This window comes from Populus euphratica, unplaced genomic scaffold (genome assembly GCF_000495115.2).
Source record: "Populus euphratica unplaced genomic scaffold, PopEup_1.0 scaffold456.1, whole genome shotgun sequence".
NCBI lineage: Eukaryota > Viridiplantae > Streptophyta > Magnoliopsida > Malpighiales > Salicaceae > Populus > Populus euphratica.
The window spans coordinates 128,569-140,463 of NW_011500260.1; the positions used below are offsets into that span (position 1 = coordinate 128,569).

Sequence of the window (11,895 nt, forward strand, 5' to 3'; positions counted from 1 at the left end):
CAACCTGTGGAGCCCTGACTTGTAAATAAATTTTCAGACCAAAATAATAATAATAATAATAATAAAGTCGTAGTGTCCGTAGACGACTTGTACGGTCTGACACCCAACAAAATTAATTTCTTAACAATTATTATTTCCACTCGTTCAAACTTGGACCCCTTGATTTTCCCTTTTATTTGACTAAATGCTTATATTCGAGCGGAAAGGTTGACAAGGATACTGAGAGTGATAATGAAGCAATACTGACTTTATCCCTCTCAAGAGAATATTACAGCATGCTATGTGCTTTCCATTGGCTAATCTTCAGGCTTATATATGACAAATCATATTGCCATCAACTCTGTTATTGCTTTTGGTTTCATGAAGAATCAAACGCTATCTACAAAATAAATAAGGATTACATTTAGGTAAATGTGGAACGAACATAATTTTTTATTTTTTTATTTGAGGTTATTAAAGTTTAAATTCAATGAGTTTATGCATGTTTAATGTATCTAGACCATGAATAAAAAACTTAACCGACAGGTTTTTTCCTTCTATCCTCAATTCTTCCTACCTTTGAATATGGTTTTCTTTTCTTTTTTTTTGGTAATTTTTAAGTTAAGGATTAAGATCTGAATTTTGCAATGACAAGAGTCGAAAGTAACCGCCAAACAGGTGGGAACTATTCTACTTAATAGGTACAAGAAATAGTGCCCACGAAGACATAGACTCGTGGGATTCCATATCATATAATAAAATCTAATCTGTGTGTTCACCCAACACGCATTTCCTTTCAATTTTCTCAAGCTTTTTCCTCATGAATTGCCCTTCTGTACGGCCAAAAGATTAAAAAAATGCATGAAGAGAAGCTGGTGGCTGGTGGGTCGGTGGGGTTTGGTCCCGCGGCACGAGTGACTGTACGGGCATTATGGGCAGCCGACATACAAATTTCATGGCTCATAGGCATACCCTTGTTTAGGACCCCACACCCTCTGTACTTTCCCTTAATCCACCATCATTTTGAGGTTAATTTTCTATTAAGTCCATCAAATGGGTGCCTTTGTAGTCATAATTAAGAAAATATCATTCATAGTTTCCTGTTTTCGGCAGTTTCATTCACTAACACTATTAATTAATCACCCGACAAGCAAAATCATCGAATAGACCGACCCAATGCCACTAATCAATGGTATCTGTTTAGGGTGAGTTCTTTGTGTATTCCTCCGGCTTTCTGAAACTATATCCTTATTTTAAAGGAATGAATTCATGACCAGCTGAGGTTGTAAATAATAGTTTTCTTTCTTTATTTAATGACAAAATTGTGCTCGAAATAGCTTGCACTTCAATTCATATGAAGTTTCTTCTCGAATAATTTTCAAAACTCATTTTCACATCCATTTATTTTGATTTTTCTATTATTTTTAGATTTATTTTGTACAGAGAGTTAATTTAGATTGAGAGATTTGAAAGAAATTAATTAATGTTTCTTTATATTTAAGATTTGGGAGAGATTTAGCTTAAAGTGCTTAGGATGTTAATGTCAAATGTTTTTCAATTGGGGTTTGATTGATAATTGATAATTTATAATTTATAGGGTGTGTTTATGGATATTTGATATGACTAAAAGATTGATGTCTTTTCTCAAATGTAGGAGTGTCGAAGTAATGAACGACTCAGAAAGACCGAAGTCGAACTATAGAGAGGTTAATTATATAAATTATAAAGAACAACAACAATACGATAAAGTTAAACAGGACTTTAAAATTATAAGATTAATGTGAGGATTAAACAATGATAAAAATAAATGTCAAGGTTAGATGATTCAATAATGGTATTTCAAACAAGTATAATATAATTTTTTTTTATTACTCAACTAAAAACTACACACAAAGAAAGTTCCAATCGGATTATAAATTATTAATATAATTACATTAGTTATCTTATTTGAATAATGTTAATACTTGTAAATGTGGTTAGGTATTTATGATTATAATTATGTTAACAACAAATCAAGTTCTTTTTATAGCACAGGTATAGATTATACTATATAGTTAGGCTATGAAAGTGTCAAGTATTTGTTGTACCCAGTGTTATACAATATAAATCTAGATTAACCATTTAACAAGCAAAATATTAAAAGTGAACATGATAACAAATATAAAACATATTAGTATCAAATATTAAAGTCCATATTGAGTTTATGCTATACTTATTCTTACACCATTAGTATAATATTTTCACCTTGACATAATAAACTTAACTAAACATAATGAAAGAGAGAAATATAAATAAGCAAGATAAGAACATAAATAAAATATAAGTTAACTAAATAAAGGAAAGAAAATGAAAAGTATAAACCAGAGATTAATGAAAGCAAAACTTAAGCATTATAAAAATATAAAGAAAGAGAGCAAGAACATGATCTTAATCTGAAAACGAAGATACTTAAACACATGGCAAATGCCCCTTTTTATAGGTCAAAATTAGGAACTATTAATTTATTAACTTTGTTGAGTAGGTGGTCATATCTTAACTTCGTGACAATCCTTATCTTCTTGTTTGCCAAACATATTATTATTAACATCAAAATTTGAACAAATTGTTGTAATGAAAGTTCTAAAAAATTATCTCAACTTTCCAACAAAAATACATTGAGGTCATTTGGATTTCTAAAACTCGAGACATGGGTTGAACACTAAACAGTGTATGCATTACATAATAGATTCGAACTTCTCTATTGTTGCTAAGATATGAATTTCCAAGCAGCAAAATTGAGTCTTGAATTCTGTATGAATGTTTTAGGCATATGTCTTAGCTTTCTAATCATATAAACCAAATTGAAATCCAAGATCTACAACTTCAGATATGACCCAATGACTAAATAGTGTTCTAGTTTGCACTGAACCAATATCTGTTTTCTAAGCTTAACCTTCTCTTTGTCTTCTCAATTTTAATAGTTAAACTTATCAATCAATTCTTTGATTTATGTGATAGGCCTGCATTTAAGATGAATATTTACCATAAATTAAAGGTATCTCATAGTATCAGACTTGTTATTATAAAACATGTTTTAGTTAACGAGTTATTGATACTTCAAATACAAAATGATAATATAAAACGATTTGATAGGTAGTAGACAATTAATGGATTCAAATAAAATCATTTTAAAAAATCTTCTAAAATAGGCTTAAAGAAATCCTTTTTTTTTTTAAAAAAACTTTAAAAACACTAAAGGAACATCGTGCTAACCAAGTATTCTTATAAGTCTTTACATATTAATACCACAAAGACTTTAGGGGTTATTGATGGATTCAAATAAAATTAACAAAAAATTTCTCCAAAATAGACTCAAAGAAATCCTCTAAAAGAGAAAAAAGCAAAAAAAAATAAAAATACCCAAGAAACATAAGCTCAAGTAAAGAGCTCAATCTCATGCACTAGAATAGCTTAAGCCCAAGCTCTCTATATGGGCGTATGGACACCTAATGTATAGACATATGCTTATACATGATGTTATGCCTAGTTAGTGCTGGGCATACACTTCAACACTCTCATGTGTTTGGGTTGCAATGTTTAATCCTAGTGAATTTGGGTCTAGGCAACGTGCTTAGACCTAGATCCATTTTCACCTTTAATAAGTATCTGAACTCAACACTTACAATGAAATTTTTCCTGAATCATACGGGCCTCTTAGTATTTTATATTAATCTAATACATACTTTTTGAGTTACTAACTTTATTATCGGAGAGTCCCCAAGTCCATCAAAAGATACCTTTTACAAGTACCAGTTACTAATCACTTGATTTACGAGGCCTCACTTGCTACTACCATAGTTACTGGTTACCTAACTTACCAGACATCACATGCTATCGATTACCAACCCTCTAGGCTTTTTATATGAAATCCCTAGATAACTTTACTATGAAAAATAAATAACATTACTTAAATTAAGAGATAAGTAAATTATCTAATACATTAAATAACATTACTTAAATTAAGAGATAATTAAATTATTATCAACAATAAAGTAATTTGAGGTCCGATATTCAACGCAAACAAATTAAGCTTAACCATTGTATATTTTGGTAATTCTTTTAAGAAGTAAAATTTGAGTTTCAATCACCATAATGTTTTCTCTTTTTCCCTCTATTGTATCGTGTAATTTCAGCGGTATTGAACCTCTTAACAAATCTAACAGGGAAAAGAAAATAAAACCAAACTATTCAAGTATGTATGCAGTCCATTGGGAGGACCTTTAGTTTCTTATATGAATTTGTTTCAGGACACTTGTAAGATTCCTTTGTGGATTTTGCAATTCTCTCAACTAGAAAAATAGGTTATAGAAACAGGCGAAGACACTCTAGATGGAATGTGTGAATGTTTATGCTAAGACTTAAGGATCATGTTGCGTTGTCTTGCAAGGAAATTAAGATTTAAGTTGCTTTCATGCTTGACCTAACCATATAATAATAATAATAATAATAATAACCATCATTCTTTGAAAATAATAAACTTCTCTTTGAGATTCCATTAAGAATACAAAAATAGTACTTTATTTACACAGCCAAGTTGTTGAGCTGGAAAATATAGGGTTCTGCTGGGTGTACTTTCTTCACATTTTGATCATTGATCGGATGGTCTAGATTAATAAATCAGGTGTTGACCCCTCCGACACTGAACTTGACAGCTGTAGGAGCAATCCCATGTGATTGAGTAACACGGCTATACCGTACGCGGTGTCGGTACTTTAGACTTTGACACTACTTAATGATTCCTATGTGAACACCCATACATACGATGTTTCGTATAAATATTGTAATAAAATGAACAAATATTCATACAATAAATTAAAATAACAAATTATTTGATAATTAGTACAGTTGACAGTTAGTTTCACTTCACTTGTGGTGTCACGGTGTGAACCCACTGCCTCAAAGCATCTATATATATATATATTCTTCTTTTATTAATAAACATTTCGATGGCCAGTGGTTATAATATGATATGTAAGAGATGTATGATTAGCCAATTTTATTGCTGCGGACTTCTTTTTACATTTGATTAACAAATAATTAAATGAATTGTTCGAAAAACGAGATTTAAAAGTAATTGAACAATAAGATTCTAATGTCAGTTATTTTTTTAATCTAATTTTCGGTTTCATGTTAAAACACCACCAGAGAAATTGATCTACACGGAAGGAATATTATATAGGCGTCAAAGATGTGTTCTTGTAAGAACAAATATCGTCGAAGGATGGATTTTCGGAGGAAAATGTTTCATTCGCTAGTGTCTTATTAGGCGATTTCAGATTAGCATGGCGATAAAATTAATCGATGATTCAAAATCTTCAGTAAATATCACTAGCAAATCACCATCAAACAAACTATTACTCATATATCCTGTATAAATAAAAGATTCCCCGGCAACCATGTTATCTTGGTGAATCCATATATTTATATCAAAATAATTAATAACTCTTTATAATTTTGGTAGAAAAATTGATTTGTTGTATCAATATACACACCAACAAAATTTTTATATTTATGGATGATTCCATTGATGTTTTAATAATTTGCTTTTTATAAATTTATATCAAACAATTTGACACTGAACAATATTAAACAAAAAAATAAATTGAAGAATATATTTAATATTATTAATTTAACTATAAAAATCAATTATAAATATTTATATATATTAAAAAAAAGCTGCAGATGAAGATGGAGGTAAAGGGGAAGGGAAAGAAAAATCTCATGTAGGTTAGTAAGGTGAAGGATAATAATAGAACAAATATATTATCATCTCCTCTTATGGCTTCCTACTTTATTCTTTATACTTTATCTCCATTTTAGTCTTTAGAGCACTAACTTATTATTCAACCAACTCCTCAGTAACTAATGATGGTTGTCTCAAAATAGATTATAGGGTGCCTACGGTCTAAATACTATAACTCAACCTCATATCTCGAGTTGTAGTTATAAAGATACCATGAATCTAATTCCTATTAGGTTCACCATTTGCTTTAACCACCAATCACAACTCTAGATCGTGTTCTAGATGGGTTGAAAGATCCTCTCCATGTTTGACATACATACTGACGTTATATTGTTCCTGCACAAAACAAAAGTCAAAGATATGGACCAAAAACACTACTCTAAAGAATATACAAAAGGTTTTAAAGTTTATTTACAATAAATATCTTAGTTCGGTTATCTATAAACTATTGCACCCCTTTCTATCTATCCCCCTTTCGTATATGTATTTCATTGCATAACTCCATCAATGTTGGCTTGTGCCCAAACTATGTAGTCAGCAAAATAAATTATTAGTTAAATGTTATCACAAATAACATTACACCATTAAACAATTTTATTAACAGATTAATTCCATCGATGTGAGGTATGAAAAATATCGTTAATACTTTTACAGACGGCATCGCTGATAAAATAATTTCGTCGGTGGCATGATAGTTTGTAACTTCTCATTCCATTGCCAATTCTGTCGGTAATTAAAAAAACAAACACCGATGGTATTACAGATGGCTAAGCACGTTAAAAAAAATTCCTGCAAGAAATTTACCAGCGAAATAACTCTGTCTATATTTTCAACAGTAATTACCGACGAACTATCCGTTGGCAATTGTGGCATGGGCAGTAAATATTTCAGACTTTGTCAAATACTGATGGAATACATTCGTTAGTAATAGTCATGGTCAATATCGATGGAATTGATCCATCAGTGAATGTGGCACGACCCATAAATTTTTTTCAACTCTCGATAAAATACCGACGACCTGGTTCCCTTTTTATTTATTTAAAATATTTTTAAAAAATTATTTATTAATAGTAAAAAAACTTAATAACCAAATAAATTTATATTAAACATTAAAAATGAAAAAATAATGTTAAATAATATTCACCAAAATATTTATTACAAATTTAACATTTTAAAAAATAAAATTAAACTAATTAAAATAGCGGCGGAGTTAGAGGAGGAGGAGGAGGCTAGTTGTTGCCGGGACTGTACGACTAAAAAGGAGCAGCATATGGATAATTACTCATTTATGATCTAATCTCCATGACCATTTGAGGGAGCTGAGCATAATCCATCGAGAGGGGTTCATATTGTTGTTTCAAGGCTAAGAACTCCTTTAACTGGGTGCTCGATATTGATAGAAAGCTCCTAACGATTGAGACACTACGAGCTGACCATAATTTTTTGGTTGTAGTGTTGGAGAGCCCGTATACCTAATTTTTATCGGGTCCACCAGATGATCTGACCTCTATCCACAAATCCGAATGAAAATCTAGATGGGTCAAAGGATTATCCCCATATCTCTCTCTCAACCAGCTATTATAGGTCTCTTGAATTTTTTTTTTAAAAAATCATCATATTCAATTCAAGAAAGTAATATCTTACGAAATAAAATGATTGAACGAACATACCACAAAATGAGGAGCACTATTGTCCACGTACTACTACACCTTTTTTTGGCAATCTTGACTCCGCACGTGCGTCTTTACAGATAGTTCTATTGGACTCGGCTCACGTCCAAGAGACGTAGCCTGTAAGGAAAAAAAAAAAGATTGCAAGTTAAATATATTTATAAGCAACAACAAATTAATTAACAATATATTTTATTTAAATTAATCTTACTATCCTCTTTGCATGTGCGCTAAACGGGACGGAGTCACTGGTTTGCATGGTCACCGAACCATGAATTTGCTAGTTCTGGTTGATAGCTCTAGATTATGAGCGCTGTGAGAACCTCTCAGATGTCACGTGCTCAATATATGCCGCCCATATATTTCCTGAAATGAATGGCAGTTTGAATTCCCGCCAAACCACCACCTCATTCCTTCCTTCAAGACTGTTGTCCCTCGCATATCTTTTTACTTTTTTTTTGGTGTCATACGAAAAATCACGCAACCTACTTCTATAGTAACTAATTAGAATTTAGAACATAAAATTATAAATCAAAAATAAATATTATTTTTTATGTTACCAAGTTGCTATGTGATTCTCTCATACCCCTCCTAATAACATTGTTGTTCGAGTTATCCCACTTAAATTTATTCTATGTTTATAAATAATTCATTGAAAATAAAATAGTATAAGATATAAAATTATAAAAATTATTTATTAAAAATAAACTAGAAATTAAAAATTAACACCTACCTAAAATCGCTGAAACCGGGTATCAATATTAGGTCTCCACTCAGGATGTCTGGAGACCTAACTCCATTAAAATAATAGAATCTCCATCGATGATTTAAACACCAATGTAATTGTACTGGTAGCCTCAATGTTTGTAAACCGAAAATTAAATAATAAAAAATTAATTAGTTGTTCATAAATTATGTTATATATATATATATATATATATATATATATATATATAAACTAAAACATAAACAAACTTATATTGAGAGCTCATCCTTCTATTGTGCCTAGTACTTGTAGGTGAATTGACCTCGATGTGAAGGTACATCACTTCTATGCTGTGAAACTGTGCTAGAAGAGGTAACACCGTGATCAGCACCTAAAGAGATGTCATCCTCGCAGCTAGAAGAACTAGCTGCAACCATCTACTAACAACATGCTGTAGATTTCATTTGACGCATCTACACAAATGTATATGAATTATTATATAATTAACTTTGATTATTTAAAAAAAAAAATCAGCAACACCTCCCCTATACTAGAGACTACCTATAATTTTCAAACCTGCAATCTTTACAATAACCACAATCCAATTGACTCTAGCGACATCATATATACAACCTAATATCGATAGAAATTCAATCATTAACAAAAGTTCGACAGCACCTCCTCTATATTGGAGACTACCCACAGTTTTCAAACCTGCAATCTTTACAATAACCACAATTCATATAATCTCCAGCAACATCATATATACAGCCTAATATCTATAGAAATTCAATTATTAAAAAAAAATTCGACAGCACCTCCCCTCTATTAGAAACTACTCACAGTTTTCATGTCTATAAATATTGATAATTACACAAGTATTGCAAAATCAACTCTATACAACCTAACATCTATAGAAATTCAATGTTTATAGATTTTCAACTACCATCAATACAAATTCATAAATAACAATTAAAATTAATCAAAATAAGAAACAACATAACAAACAATAATATTCTAAAATTAAGATAAACTAATTAAATTTAATTTTATATTTCAATTAACATTTAAAACATAAATTCAACAATAACAATTATGGCAAAACAAACAATAATATCCTGATATTAAGATAAACTAATTAAATTTAATTATATATTTCAATTAACATTTAAAACATAAATTCAACAATAACAATTATTGCAAAACAAACAATAATATCCTAAAATTAATATAAACTAATTAAATTTATTTCTATATTTCAATTCACATTTAAAACATAAATTCAACAATAATAATTATTGCAATACAAACAATAATATCCTAAAATTAATAAATAAAATGAAAAAACTAAATAACACTACACAAAACATCCTAAATACAAAACAAACAATACACAAAACTAAAAAACACTACATCAATTCAAAATAAATTTAGGAATAAAAAATATTTACCTTAATAGTGTGTTGATTTTAAGATTTTATTTACAAACAATATACAAAAAAAAAACACCAAAAAAATAATCATAATTAAAATAAAAAAATACAAAGATAAAGGAAAAAGATTACATACCTTTTAATATGTTTAAAACTACCACCGAAACAATAAAATCTCTTTCAAAAACTAAACTCAAATGGAGAGGAGAAGAGAAATAGAGTTAAGAGCTAAGAGAAAAAATGAACCAAATAGTGGGAGGGGGGTTTTATATACCAATTTTTTCCAACTGTATTATTGACGGACCATTAATTGTGATCAGTGGCATTAAATTTTGTTAGTAATTTTCATCGATAATAAATTGATATTCGCACCAAAAATTTCAAAAATCCCACTTGACTTTTCGATCTGTCAGCCAATCCATTGGAAACAATGCCGCCAACAATTTCATTACTAAATTTGTTGACCAACCACGCCTCTGATAGGCGTGTGCTTTAGGATTTGCACTTTTTGTCGGTGAATCTATCAGTGTACCCGTCGGTAATTATGGCATAAGTCTGTAATTTTTTCAATTCTCGGTAAAATACCAACAGGTACTAATCCGTCAGTGTACCCGCAAGTAATTGTGGCACAAGTTTGTAATTTTTTTCTAACTCTCAGTAAAATACCGGCTGGTACCAAGCCATCGGCGTAACCGTCAGCGAAACTGCCAATATTTCTACAGCTGCTCCATGTATTTTTATCTATCCTCCTACACAAAATCTTGAATTGCAAACTTACAACACACACAACACAATAATAGGAGCTGACAATTAAAGAAGAATAAATATCTCATATTCCAAAATATTTCATTATAAAAATAATGCTTTACAGAATGTTTAGTCGTTAGAATTTTCATCTTCATCCTCAATTGAATTGTTATCATCAGCTTCATCGCACTCTTCAACGTGGTTATCATCTTCTTCATCAACATTCTGTAGTCCACAAGTAGAGCTCAAAATAGTATTTAACTCCTTTACGTCAATATCAACAAAACTATCGTTGAAAATATGAAAATTCAAATTTTCTTTGAAGTCAATCGAAGAAACACTTTGGTATAGTTCAACCAACTCACTAGCTTGAAAGACTTCATTTATCACACTTGTGTCTTCGTTCTCATCCTGAACAACCCCGACATGACCCCTGGGTTTTGTTTTTAAAATGGATAACTAATCAACTCTTGATCGGTCTTTTCTAAAGGAAGGGGTGTATATGTAATAAAGTTGTTGGCATTACTTTACAAAAACAAAGACGTCATTTACGTTGTGGTGTCTAGCTTTTTAGTTGATTTCAACGAGACCATAGTGAGGATCTACTCTGATTCCTCTGTCAGTTATGTCATACCAATAGCATTTGAATAAAAATACTCTATTCTGCTTGCTATGATATTGTAGTTCGATGACCTTTTTCAATCTACCATAGTAGTCAACTTCAAACTCACTAGAAGTCGATCCCTTAATACAAACACTGTTGTTGTATGTCTTTCTTCCATGCCCATATTCTTTAGTATGAAAGATATATTAATTAACAAAATACCTTTTATAGCACTTGACTTTTCTTTCAAGTCCCAGGCTTAGTAAAGATAGTGAAATAGTAGCACTACCTCCCATTTGATAAACCTTATATATGAAATACAATAAAAATCAATAAACAAATATTATGTAATATTGACATATAATTAATTACATTGCAAGAGATAATGAGTTTGTGATAGGACTTACATGTGTTCTAAACCATGTGGTAAATTATTTATCTTGTAATTGAAAGATCTGGGATTCAGTCAGCTGTGAGTTATTGGACAATAAGTATCGTTGATGTTGCCTACATGGTTGTTCTAAATTATATAAGTTTATAATATCACAAAACATAAATAATACACTCTTGACAAAGTTTATGTCGAACATCTACTTACTTAATAAAAGGTCTTAGCTCATCACAGTTAAATAGGACATAATTGTGTGCTTGTCTGAATTCTATTTCAGATAAATATCTTCCCTTTACAATATTTTTAGCTGTGGATCGTCTAAGATTGGAGAATATTGACAAGTTTATACTTGAAGACACTTCACCACCATCATCATGCCGTGGAACAAGGTTGATCCTCCTTCTCAAATGAAGTTTGAAATAGTATAAGATAAATATTGAGATCTCCTCAACAATTTAGGCCTCACATATTGACGCCTCAACATGTGCCTTGTTCTTAACCTTTTTTTTAAGATTGAACATGCACTTGAATATATATATATATATATATATATATATATATATATATCTATTAAAAAAATAAA

The 11,895-nt window shown here is 30.3% G+C and overlaps 1 long non-coding RNA gene across 1 annotated transcript; it reads right to left on the bottom strand.

Moving 5' to 3' along the window:
• Positions 1-11,141: 11,141 nt before the first annotated feature.
• On the bottom strand, positions 11,142-11,590 carry LOC105112834 (uncharacterized). Its single transcript, XR_839842.1, has 3 exons — positions 11,520-11,590; positions 11,329-11,428; positions 11,142-11,226 (listed from the first exon to the last, which is right to left on the bottom strand). It is a non-coding gene; the product is annotated as an uncharacterized LOC105112834 (long non-coding RNA).
• Positions 11,591-11,895: the final 305 nt, after the last annotated feature.